The sequence below is a fragment of the Macrobrachium rosenbergii genome, chromosome 3 (assembly GCF_040412425.1).
Source record: "Macrobrachium rosenbergii isolate ZJJX-2024 chromosome 3, ASM4041242v1, whole genome shotgun sequence".
Classification (NCBI taxonomy): domain Eukaryota; kingdom Metazoa; phylum Arthropoda; class Malacostraca; order Decapoda; family Palaemonidae; genus Macrobrachium; species Macrobrachium rosenbergii.
In genome coordinates, this window is record NC_089743.1 from 36,114,658 (window position 1) to 36,128,723 (window position 14,066).

Genomic DNA, 14,066 nt, shown 5'->3' on the forward strand with positions numbered 1-14,066 from the left:
TGCTGCAGGCTATGAAGGGCTGGATGTCCACAACAGGCCAAGCCCTAAGGATGCTGTCCCAGGTCAGAGAGAGTCTAACGGTCATCCAAAGAGCACAGTCGCTAGTGCTACAGCTCCTTTGTCCTTTGTCCTTTTCTAACTTAGTGGAAACGATGTTATACGTTTTTCTCAAAGCCCGGGCGTCAGTTGCAAGTGTGAGCAAGCATCCTACGTGAAGGTAAGTCTGAGAATGACAACTATTCGCCGTCCTTCTGTTATCTCTCCCACTGTATTTCCGTTTTCACTTTCCCCCTTCTCAGCAATTGACTAAAGATCCTGGTGAACCCATATTTCCTTTATGAAGTTGATTATATGAAGTACAATAAGTGTTGCCTGGTGAGATTGCATAAGGTATCCTCCATTGTGTTAGCATAATATTCTCGATTTAAGATACACCCCTTGCAGTAATTAAAGATTAGGGAGAGAACACGTATAAGTAATACTCAGGCACGCCTTGGAACCTGATCATACCATTGTTTGGAAGGGGAGGTCTTTAATTTGCTAGAAAACTGCTTATGGAAGCGTTACGATAGCGTCTCAAATGTTGCTTCATACTCTAAAAAGTAAGGGAAATATTACTGCGTCCGAAGGAGACGAATTGGGGAGCTGTTATTGGCTCATGTAGATTCCCTCACTGTAACAACTCATTTCGTTGGACTGGCTGGGTGATCAATGGGAATATTTGATTTATTAGTTCAAGAATAAATTAAAATGTTCAGTAACCTAGTTCCAACTGGCGACCTAATCTAATTAAGTTAATTGTCTGCCTTTTGGGGTAACTTCTAGCTTTAGATTGATGGGATTACATGGGTCTTCGGTATAGCAAGGCTGCATTAATCACAGTAATTAATAATTAAACTCATCCACCGAATGACCCCATAATATATACATATATATATACATATACATATATATACATATACATATACATATATATATATATATATATATATACATATATATATACATATATATATATATATATATATATATATATATATATATATATATATATATATATATATAAACTGCCATGATGAATAAGTTACTTAAGCAACCTAACATTCGTAAACAAGTTTAGAACTTGACTAACATACAGAACGCTAGAAACGAAAATATAAAGTAAGTGCTTCTTAACTTTTACCTTTTACATAACACGGGTTGGAATATTTATTATCTTTTCGAAATCTCTCTGTGGGAAGAGCGTCGAGGAGAGAACAATTCCTATTTCCTTTCATGCTTCAACTTTTTTTTTTTTACCATAAAATACGAACCGTTTTGGGGCCTTTTAATATAAGGACCATCTTCCTTTGCTATGCAAATCATTCGTCTGAAATGGAACCCTTTCCAAGTTCTGCGTTGTGGACAGAATTGATGGTTCCTGGTTGTCCTGGCTTGTTACCCAACGACATCTGATCTAAAAGAAGGAGACCCTAAATTTACCATATTTCTTTGTTCAGTGTTTTCTACATCTGTGAACGTCAAAGGCTGCTCATTTCCTCTGAATATTTTTTGGGTTCATAAACCTTGACTGGTTTTTGAACGATTTATGAAAATTGTATAGTTTAGTGATGATCCGCAGGGGAGGTCTAAATATTCCTTGCACATGTCACTATTTCCCTATCTGTTACATCTCTTAATATTTCTTGATACCTCATCAAGACGAGGTGGCCGAGTGGTTAAGGCGTTGGACTGCTAATCCAATAGGGTCTCCCTGCGTGGGTTCGAATCCCATCCTCGTCGAAGGATATCTTTTCTGAATGAATACAGTCGATCCCCAAATCATTGCTTAGATAAAATGTGTTTGGGTTCCCTAGAAAAACCTGCAAGCATTTGTTGACTTGAGAAGTAATTATGTACCTGTTTGTTGCTCGACTATTACAGATTGTAGCTCGGATAGGAGGAGAGAGAAAGAGAAATAAAGAATACTATTAATAGACGCGAGTTATCAGGACATCGTCAAAATGTATAATTTATAGAATCGCAAATGGTTGGCCCTATCTCTCTCATTTGCTTTTCAAAGGGCTGTGATATAGCAAGCATATTAAATGAAATCTGTTCATTAGACAGTCTCTCTCTCTCTCTCTCTCTCTCTCTCTCTCTCTCTCTCTCTCTCTCTCTCTCTCTCTCTCTCTCTCTCTGTCTCGCTCTCATTTGCTCTCCCAAAGGCTCCGATGTAGTAAGTTTATTAAATTAAATCTATTCATTGGAGATTCTCTCTCTCTCTCTCTCTCTCTCTCTCTCTCTCTCTCTCTCTCTCTCTCTCTCTCCAAAATAACTGTGAAACTAACCTTACCTAATCATGAACAAAGAAAATATCTGACAGCAATATTACGCAGTTTCCAGGATGTAGTAGCAAATTCTATAAATATGGGATAAGCTGGAATTTTCCAGCCTCGTGGAAGAATCTAGTTTGCAAGAATCATAAACAGGCTGGAAGGAGCTGCTTCCACCTGGAACATCATATTCCAGGCGATGGTAATTTATAGTAGGACTACTGGTTAGAATTGGGAATTATTTTATATTTGAAATATAGTACACCTGACATGAGGGAAGTTTCAGTTATGAGAAGAAAAATTATTATCATAAGCTAAATATATCTTATTTAATTAGTTTCAGAACTGATGATTTTAAAATGACAATTAAATTCCACTCTCACAAAGCTTTTGCATTTATAAAATTAACTCAAATATTGTTTAAGAAATATATTTGTGTGCTGTGGCTATATTAACAGAATTGAGAGAGAGAGAGAGAGAGAGAGAGAGAGAGAGAGAGAGAGAGAGAGAGAGAGAGAGAGAGAGAGAGAGAGAGAGAGAGAATTTGCTGTAATGTTTGGTAGCTTTACACCGACTAACAATGAACGTACTCAAAATAGTTTAGAATCTGCAGTTCAATACAACGCGCGCAAATTGATTTGAAAGTAGAAAGGACAATGAGAGACAGCAGTTGTCTTCCATTTTCCACTTAAATCCGAATCACTAGCAGAACAGACTACAAAATAACAGAAAAGAGAGACTAGGACCCGAATATGCTAAGCCTCTCAAATTATTCTATTATGTCTCAAAAAAGATTCACACAAATATTATTTGTCAAGAGACTTCAGTAGAACATAAGAATGGGAGATAATTTAATTTTAGATTTATACTTTGTAAATAGAACAAAACTTATGTTTAAAGTGATATACAGATTTAATTAGAACACCGGTTGATATAAACATATCATGGAGAAGTATATTAAAAGAACACAGAAAAGATTAGAATGGAAAGTGACAAAAAAGACACTACAATAAATACATTTTTCTGTTTTAAAATCTCAAATAAATTCTTATGATTTTATCATCATACAAAGCTCTATTATCTACGTTCTCCTCTTTCATATCCTCAGTCTGAGACACGCACAACCAACTAAACAGTCTACAAGCAGTAAAGAGTTTTATTCTTTTAGCCAACAGAGTAACTCCTCAAACGATCTGACCCTTTGATTAAGATGTACAAAAGCTGACGATGCTTTGGGAGCAAGCAAAAACAAGCACACAGAGGATTCTTTAGGAGCGAGCAGAACTGCACAGCCCATTAGACATTTATATCCTTTTCATTTGCGTACCCTTTGAGTTACAAAGGATATCCCGACCCGCTGTTACAATCTACAAAGACACATTCAGATTTTTTTTAACCACAGGAACTGCCGAGAACAAAAGGAATAGGAATACGAGAACTTTCTCTCTCTCCCTCTCTCTCTCTCTCTCTCTCTCTCTCTCTCTCTCTCTCTCTCTCTCTCTCTGTGGGTCTCGTAGCTTAGTTGTAGCACCTAAGTGGTCGACTTGTGTTCGAAGAATATTCATCTAATTTCTAGTCGACTGTTAAGGGCCACAGCTTGGTGAGAGAGAGAGAGAGAGAGAGAGAGAGAGAGAGAGAGAGAGAGAGAGAGAGAGAGAGAGAGAAATTCTTTAGACGTGAATATTCATTACTCCAAGGAGGTATACCATCAAAACGGGAGGACCTCGACGAGGTGATTCTAGCCTCACTGGACCGAAACCATTTATAAGATATTCATAAGAAAGGATCTTCTCTCTCTCTCTCTCTCTCTCTCTCTCTCTCTCTCTCTCTCTCTCTCTCTCTCTCTCTCTCTCCATAAGGATCGAGGCCTCAATGTTACGATTATTGTATATTCAAAGCACACCGAAGGATCTGCTGATAATGGAACAAAGAGTTCATTCTTTTTTATGATATTCAAATAGCACCATATTATAAAGTATAAGTTTCGGATGGGAATTATTCTCAGTGTAGCCATAGATGTAGCCATAGAAGCATATTGAGAAAATATGGGAGATTCATCGTAACGAATATCAAATTCCGAGCACGTAAGTGGTGTCTTGAGGAATCGTAGTAGGGTTTTGAATGCACTCCAAATATAGACGTACGTTTAGAGGGGAAGGGAGATTCGGGAATTAATAGAAAGAACTTCTCTCTTTCTTTCTCTCTTTCTTTTCCTTTTTTTGTTTGTTTGTTTGTTACTTTCTTTCTTTCTCTTTCCTTAAATCTTCAGCTGACAACTCTTATTTGGACAAAGTGAACAGCTTATAAACCCAAGGGGGCTCCAATGGGAAATCAGCCTGCAGAGAGAGACTAGTTATAAGAAGAAGTGATAGATAAATAAGCAGTACTATGGAATAGAAGATTCTTGTAAAGTATAGAGAAAATTCTCGCAAAAATTACGCTAGAGACATCAAAGAGGAGATATAACAGGTAAAATATCAGACCTACTGAATGGTCTATGCTAAATAAAATATAACATTTTTCAAGATAACAAAATAAGTTTACCATGAATTTAGGATTTAGAAAAATATTATTAGAATTATATTAAACCTAAAGACATAAATTAGTGACATTTATAATGGAGATTATAGCACTGAGTTTATGAATTAAATTTTTTAAAGGTTACTGATTGTACGTCTTTGAAGAGTACAATTATTGCAAGTATTAATGATTATCTATAAAACTGAATGATTATGGAAGTAATCTCTAATCTGAGTACAAGCATAACAGCTACAGACTGGAATTATTACAGATGCTGGTAAGTGAAAATAATTAGTGAAATACTGTATTAGTAAATTAACAGTGATACCCTGAAACCTGATGGTGCGGATAAATTCTGTTGCAATTAAATAGAGAGAGAGAGAGAGAGAGAGAGAGAGAGAGAGAGAGAGAGAGAGAGAGAGAGAGAGAGAGAGAGAGATCAGCAGAATTGAAAGAAAAATAAATTGAGAGAGAAGAGAATCAGCAGAATTGAAAGAAAAATAAATTGAGAGAGAGAGAGAGAGCAGAATTGAAAGAAAAATAAATTGAGAGAGAGAGAGAGAGAGAGAGAGAGAGAGAGAGAGAGAGAGAGAGATTGAGAGAGAGAGAGAGAGAGAGAGTGAGTGGCTGGGGGGGCTCTTCCAATTATACCGGAACCCTTTGATAGCCAAGGTTCCGGCCTCACATCAAAGGCTTCCGCGTCGAAGTCGGGGATTCCCCTTCATATGGCAGAGGGGGAGGAGGAGAAAAAGGACATCTGTGTCCTGAGAATGGAATACCATAGAATGGTACCATAAGTGAACTGGAAACCATAGGTATGGGAATGGTTTTATTTTTGTTTTACCACGAAGAGAACAGCTTTCCTTCGGTCTTATTTTTTTAAATGAATTGTCCGTAAAATTGAGAAAAATAGAGGGAATAATAATTTTAGTGAATTGAAAAAGTATTAAAATTTATGTATTAAGAAAATATTAGACACAAAAAATGAAAAAAATATATTTATATATACCCGCATACATTCTCATATAAAATAATAATGTACATTAACTCCTTAAACTGATATCCATTCTCTCTCTCTCTCTCTCTCTCTCTCTCTCTCTCTCTCTCTCTCTCTCTCTCTCTCCAACAGTATTAATTATAATCCTCACATTGTCTTCTCAGCGTCTCCATTTATTGAAATCTTTGATACGATTCTAACTGAAAGCTTACAGCAATAAGGATATCATACATATATATATATATATATATATATATATATATATATATATATATATATATATATATATATATATATATATATATAACTACATATACTATACATATATATATATATATAGATATATATATATATATATATATATATATATATAAACACACACTATACGTATATATACAGTAGATATATATATATATATATATATATATATATATATATATACTTTATATATATATATTATATATTCACATCACATTCACAACTGTTTGTTCTGTACATTAGCAGAATTACTAACAGGACCTCATTCAAACTGGATGGTATCTAGTGGAGATATTTATTCAGGAAAAGTTACAAGCTTTCTTGAACACACAGTCCTCAGTATCAAGTATCCGTACACTGAGGACTGTTTGTCCAAGAAAGCTCGTAACTTTTTCTGAATAAATATCTCCACTAGATACCATGTAGTTTGAATGAGGTCCTGTTAGTAATATATATATATATATATATATATATATATATATATATATATATATATATATATATATATATATATATATATATATAATATGCATACAAATGCACACACACATATCTATATATGTATATATAAGTTAAACTTCTTTAAGAAGAACGTGACAAGGATTCTAACCAAAGGCTATGAGAGCTAAGTCTTAATAATTTAAAAACCGGACCAACTTCACTACCAATTACAATAACTCCTGAAGGAGACCTACTCCAGGAGCCTCAAAGCAACGTAGTTCTTGAGTCTTCAAAGTTTATTTAAAAAAAAAACGATGTTTTTCTTAGGTTGCACAGTAGAAAAGAAATGGCTTTTTATTACCAAAGGGATGATGTCATTACACGACTCTTAGATTATGAAGAAGGATGAGACAAGAAAAGACATAGAGAGAGAGAGAGAGAGAGAGAGAGAGAGAGAGAGAGAGAGAGAGAGAGAGAGAGAGCTATGAAAGGAAGAAAATGTTAGTCTAACGAAGATAATTGTAATATTAACGTCGGGACAATCTGCAGATTCGTCATTTCCAAGTGAAGTACGAAAGTTTGGAATTTTATCTCTCTCTCTCTCTCTCTCTCTCTCTCTCTCTCTCTCTCTCGAGAGAATTACAATATATATAAGAAATCGTCACCTAATTACAGTTATAAAATGTTAAAGCAATACCATGGTTAATTGTTGAATTATTCGCAAAATAAATTGATTGTGAAATTACTAATTTTCATCGCTAAAATCCAGAAGAAATCTGTTGTTTAGGCTTTAATAAAAATCAGCAGAAAATTTTTGTTTGTTACAGCTAGTAAATATTAAATTACTCCTGTGAATTGCTCTTGAATGAAGTGGACTCATTTCACAGAAATTGATAACAGTGCAGGACGCAAATTTCAATAACCTTTCGATTCTAAACCGTTATGCAGCATTTCCAAAAGAGACCAATGTTTCACCGACAAAACCATGATATAATGCAGATAGTAAGTTTTCAGCCATGTTTCCTAACTGAATTTAAAATATTTCATACTATTTGTAATCCCTGATTGACCTCGTTAATTAGGGTTTATAAGCCCTTAAAAAATATGGTATGCAAATTTGTTCTAATTCTTTCAAAAGCTTGTTAAATATTATGTGTCAATGATAATATGGTAGATTGTAAACAAGAATATAAATCAAATGACCATACATCATTCTATTCCAAGTGAGCGGCTTTACTGATATTTTACTGTATATTGTATTATAAAAATTGTTTTCAACAAGCGATATTTCTCATCTCACTGAGCGAGTTTTTAATGATTAGTTTCAATCAGTGAAATTGAATCCCTTTGAAAGACAAAAAATAACGTTGTTTTGTGAGAAAAAAAACATGCAAAAATTAAAATAAAAAGATGAATTTTTTAGAGATGTAATTATACATCCTATTCTGAAATTGAAATTTCTTTTTTTGTTGAAGTCTGCCATTATACAAATTAAAACAGCAGAATTCATCATTAAGTATAACTGTAATTGGTCCCTTTTTTCAGTTATTTGCTTCGTATCATAAGTATTTAGAACAATGATTTAAATTTTGAATACAGAACTTTTTAATAACCAAATAACCAAATTAATAATACCTGGATTGTGTGGAAATACTGACTAAATGTTGTGTAAGAATGGAAAATATTTCTATATTTAATAAGGCAGCAGGATGTACCAGTATATAATAATAGTAATAATAATAATAATAATAATAATAATAATAATAATAATAATAATAATAATAATAATAATAATATATAAATACTATATGGACATGGAAATATGCACACACAGATATATATATATATATATATATATATATATATATATATATATATATATATATATATATATATATATATATATATATATATATATATATATATATATATATGTATATATGTATATGTATATATATATATATATATATATATATATATATATATATATATATATATATATATATATATATATATATATATATATTCCTTTAGCATTAATATTATAACTTGCACTTATATTAAAAATCAAAATATTTTGTATTCCGTTTATACAATTATTGAATGTATGGTAAATTATTTTTCATTCATTATTGAATATATAATTTATTATTTTGACGTTTATTCCCTCAGTGAATTAGACTTACAGATCTAGTATTGGATCCCCTCCCCCTTCGGAATCCCTGGACCACGCTGGTGTCAGCTGCTGAACCTCGACTTCTGTGAACCCCAGACGACCCCATCGAGTATTCATGACAAAACCTCTGGCGACTCGGAATACATATTTCTGGAGTGGGGAAGGAAATTATGAATGCTACTACTGGAATTTTAAAACCCACGCACACACATATTCCCCAGACGATCATTTTGATTTTCTTTATGAATTATTTTGTCTTTGTCTATCACTGCTTCTCCATACTTAAAGCGTTGCATCTGATTCACGTGAAATGTCATGCTGTATTAGAACAGGCTTTTGTGATAAGTGAAATTCTTCGTGTTCTTAAAATTAAATTCGTGTGGTGGAAAGGAATAGAGTCTTTTTCTGTTTGTATTAAATCCGGAAAGTTCTTTCTTGGAAAAATTGAAGGATATTGACACAAAGGACGGTCAGTGAATAGCAGGTTAATGGCCGTCTCAAGATGATGATCTCTTTTAAAATACTTGTATTTATTTTAATTTTAATTTTATAAAACGTTTGATTGCTGCCATTGTTTTCTTTTTTGCAGAGAAATTTATATTTAATATGATACTATTAATAGCCAGGTTACAAATATTACGCAATACAAAAGATAGTATTTAGAAATTCGCCACTCATGAGTATTATGTTGTGAATATGTACAGTATATATATATATATATATATATATATATATATATATATATATATATATATATATATATATATATATATATATATATATATATATATACATAAGTATATATATAAATATATATACATACGTATATATATACATATACTGTATATATATGCATTATTATATTTACATTTAATTACAACTAAAAATATTTATTGTACTCCCCAATATCCGTTACATGCGTTCCACGTATTCTATAATTCTACAATACAAAGTTACAAACTACCGTGACTTTACAGAAAGGCACTCTCAATTATGCAATGAAAGATACAAATGAATAACGTGGAGGAATCTGAACCAACGGAAACTGTACAGGTCATAAATTCCGGTCCGTAAATTCCCAGAGTTTTTCATTCATTTTTATTTTATGCGAGGAACGTCTAGCATTCGCTCAGCTTGTTTCCCTCAAGCATTCATGAATTCTAGATATGCTGGACATTCTAGATATGGTGTAAATCTGGGTTTAAAGTTGTTTGTCCCAGAGGTTTTGGGAACACCCGAATATCACCGAAAATCAAATTTATTACCTTTATACTTGTTTTGTAAAGTCTTATACTAAAAATTACAAATGGTACAACTTAGGTACGAATAAATAATTCATATCGTGCATAATTCTGGCAACATTTATGAATTTAAGTATTACTACCCTAAAGCAACCCCCTGCATTTTAATAATTTACTTATAAATTTATCTTTTCTGTTATTTTTATCTTTTCTGTTAACTGATCTCTTCTTTCTGTATTTCCTATCACCTTCTGTTACTTCTTTCAAATGAACACCATGCTCTTGGGAAGCTTGAATTTCAAGTCAATGGCCCATGTGGGCTTGTTCCATACGATTAGGTTTTATCTACTGAATAATAATAATAATAATAATAATAATAATAATAATAATAATAATAATAATAATAATAATAATAATAATAATAATAATAATAATAATCCTCATTATGAAAAGTTCCTGGTAATATTAAGAAAAAATAAATCAAAAGATAAACTCAGAAAATGCTGCTTTATTAAGAAAACATATTACATAACGGCTGTAATGAGCAGCGTAGGTCATTAACTTTACCCATGTCAGAGGAAGAAATTAGAAGCCAATTAGAAGACACGAATTTTGTGTTGTTTATCTACGCAGGAGTTATTTCGCAGATTACAATCTTTAATATGTGATCATTATAATCGTAATTAAGTCTATTAATTCTTTATGAGGATAGCTGTCAAGTGTCTTTTTATATATATTTTAAATAATTTATTTTCAGTCAATCACACATTTAATTAGTTTTTAGGATAAAGAGATTAGAACGGATCAGGAGGTAGTGAAGGAAAATAGAGTCCACATTTACCAGAGAAACATGAGAATTCGCCGCCTTTAGAAATAATTGGACAGTTTAAACGAAGATGGGTAATGAAATGCCTTCATTGAGCTGGAAAATGAACCTCCAAATTAATCCCGGTTAATTCCCCAAGAACCTGGCTGCGGCTGATTATCAAACCTCGAAGAGACCAAGAGAGATAAATCGACCTCCTCTCTTTCTTGGAAAGATCCTGAATAGACGCGAAAGGGGGAACTGATGCGAACTCCTCTCCAGCTCTTCAATTTAGAAATGGGTCACAAAGTTTAGGAACTTTTCAGCCTCGATTAAATCTGTCTCGCTGTTTAAGGTACGCAACAAAACGAAAGATAATTCAGTATTACTCTGAATCTGAGCATCTGTTTTATATATGTGTGTATATATATATATATATATATATACATACATATATATATATATATATATATATATATATATATATATATATATATATATATATATATATATATATATATCAGCTTATGAAGATTATTAAGAGATGTAAACAGGTGAATTCCGATATTTTGGACACACTAGCACAAAAGATAAAACAGCAGAAGGCCATAAAAATAACAGCTCTCTCTCTCTCTCTCTCTCTCTCTCTCTCTCTCTCTCTCTCTCTCTCTCTCTCTCTCTCTCTGAGTTCTGTTGTATATGCCCGGAAGCTTTAGATAAGAAGAGGGTACAGCCTCCTCTGTACACATCTCAAGAAGGTATGTTATCGTCTAAGTAATGACAGCTAAGTGATTGAGATGGTCTTTGAATGGACAATATACTAAAATAAATTTTTCTTTTGTATGGCAAAGAGAACGGTATTCAGATTGCCAACATTATAGATATGCAACCAGAATTTGAAACAGGAACTTTTGTGAATATCTTTGAATTTCTGTTGAGTGATAGAGAGCATGGAATGGTAGATTTGATTCAAAGATGAACAGAAATCTGCCTATGAGAACTATTTTTTTTATTTTTTGGTTATCTAGAGATGGATATCTATATGTTCTTTGAAAGATCTGGAGAGAGAAGGAGTTTTATTGAAAGATGGATGAGGCGACTTATAAGGATTCTGAGGTGAATTAATTGAGCATACACTATTTTTAAATTAAATTTGGCTAATGGCCAAAGCAAAAAAATCACAGAGGCATTAGTTACATCTTAAGGTGTACCAAGAATCTCAGATAAACCTTCGGGGAAAAAAAACCAAAGCCATTATGTTATTTGTCTGTGACCTAAGATCAGTGGCTTTCAAAGTGAAATAATTCTATTACATTAAGAGAAGTAGTTGCTTCCTAATTAGCTCAGTGGATGTGACACCCTGATAACTGTCTTCAAAAAAGCATTAAGTCTATAAAAGTACTGGTATCATCAATTAAAAATCTATTCTTAACTCACTGATGTAATATCATGAAAGAGAAGATTATTTTAGAATATTAGTTAAAAAGAAGTTTGTCTTTTCAGTGCTATCATACAAGCGATGGGAAGTACCATTGTAAATAGTTACATGAAAAAATGTTTTAAATTCCTAACCATTCAATCAGATATAAAAGAATTTAGATATTCAAATAATTCAAGTGACTACCGGAAATGCAACGTTCCCGCTTTATTCAGCGGGGATATTTCATTTTTATGTACTGTCATATTTTCTTTTTCATGTACTAGTTCATCAAACTCATACCAATGTATAACAGTTCCAACTCCCCCTTTCAGAAAGATCACCCACTTAAAAACACTTCACCCAGTAACTCTAACAATATGTTGACATATGACAGCAAACTTTTTTTGAACTGAACGTTCCCAAAAGGCTCCCCTCAAAAAGAAGTACCGTTTTAGCTATACGATGCTCACTATTTATCTTTTGAGATACATCCTATTTTAAAAGAATCACAAATGCGTGAGGGAATTTTGTAAAAATGCGTTCGATTAATAAATTTTAAACAAGTAAGTTGCATATGACAATTACTTGACAAATATTTACCTATATATATATATATATATATATATATATATATATATAAACATATACACATACATACATACATACACACATATATAAATACATACATACATACATGCACACATACACACATATATATACGTATATATTATACTGTATATACATATATGTATATATATATATACATAGATACAGTATATACACATATATGCTTATATATGTATATATAAATATAACATATTTATACATATATACATATATATAATTATACATACATACATTATATATATATATATATATATATATATATATATATATATATATATATATATATATATATATATATATATATATGTATATATATACATACACATACTGTGCATATACATATATATATATATATACACAAATATTTTTATATATACATATATATACGTATATATACATATATATGTATATATACATATATACTCGTATATATGTATATAGACATTATATATATGCATATACAGTATATACATATGTATACAAACAGTACATATATATATATATATATACGTATATATACATATATATGTATGTATATCAGATATAAAGCAATTAAAATCCAGTAATTTATTAAAGACATCTCTCCGCTATGTTACAGGTAATTGAGAGAGAAAAAAGGAAAAGAAGGTAAATACTACTCTCGTATTACACCAAGGAAATTTGGGTAGAACCACAATTTTATAAAGAAATATTCTTGGTCTGTTCTGCAAAGTCCACTCAATAATGACAAATCTATATTAAAAGATGTTATTCGTCTCGTTGCGAATTTGTCGAAACTTCTGTCAAAAATTTAAAATTGTTCTTATTATAGGAAATTTTAAAAATTGATAATTTAAAACATGACTGTAATAAAGAAAATACTAATTAAAGTCCAGAAAGCACACAAATATTCCATATTGAAAAAGAAACTTTTGCTCTTTGCGAAACAAAGGAAACTAATTCTGCTCACAGAAATTGTAACTCATTTTGAGTATTATTTAATATTAGTCATCGTTTCCAGCTGACAGTCTTAACCTCTCCTTCTCTCTCTCTTCCTCTCTCCTTTTCTCTTGCTCATTCTATAAGGCGTAATTGGATCATAAAGTTAGAAGAAACATCATATAGCTAATCTGTCGGAAGTGAAAATTATACACTTAATCTCTCTCTCTCTCTCTCTCTCTCTCTCTCTCTCTCTCTCTCTATAAGACATAATTATCTCATAAAGTTATAAGTAAATGTTATAAAGTTTATTTAGGTCTTATTTTGTAATTCATTAACTCTGCACCT

The 14,066-nt window shown here is 31.7% G+C and overlaps 1 non-coding gene across 1 annotated transcript; it reads left to right on the forward strand.

The window, feature by feature from the left end:
- Positions 1 to 1,700: 1,700 nt before the first annotated feature.
- On the forward strand, positions 1,701 to 1,782 carry TRNAS-GCU (transfer RNA serine (anticodon GCU)). Its single transcript has one exon. It is a non-coding gene; the product is annotated as a tRNA-Ser (tRNA).
- The last annotated feature ends 12,284 nt before the right edge of the window (positions 1,783 to 14,066 follow it).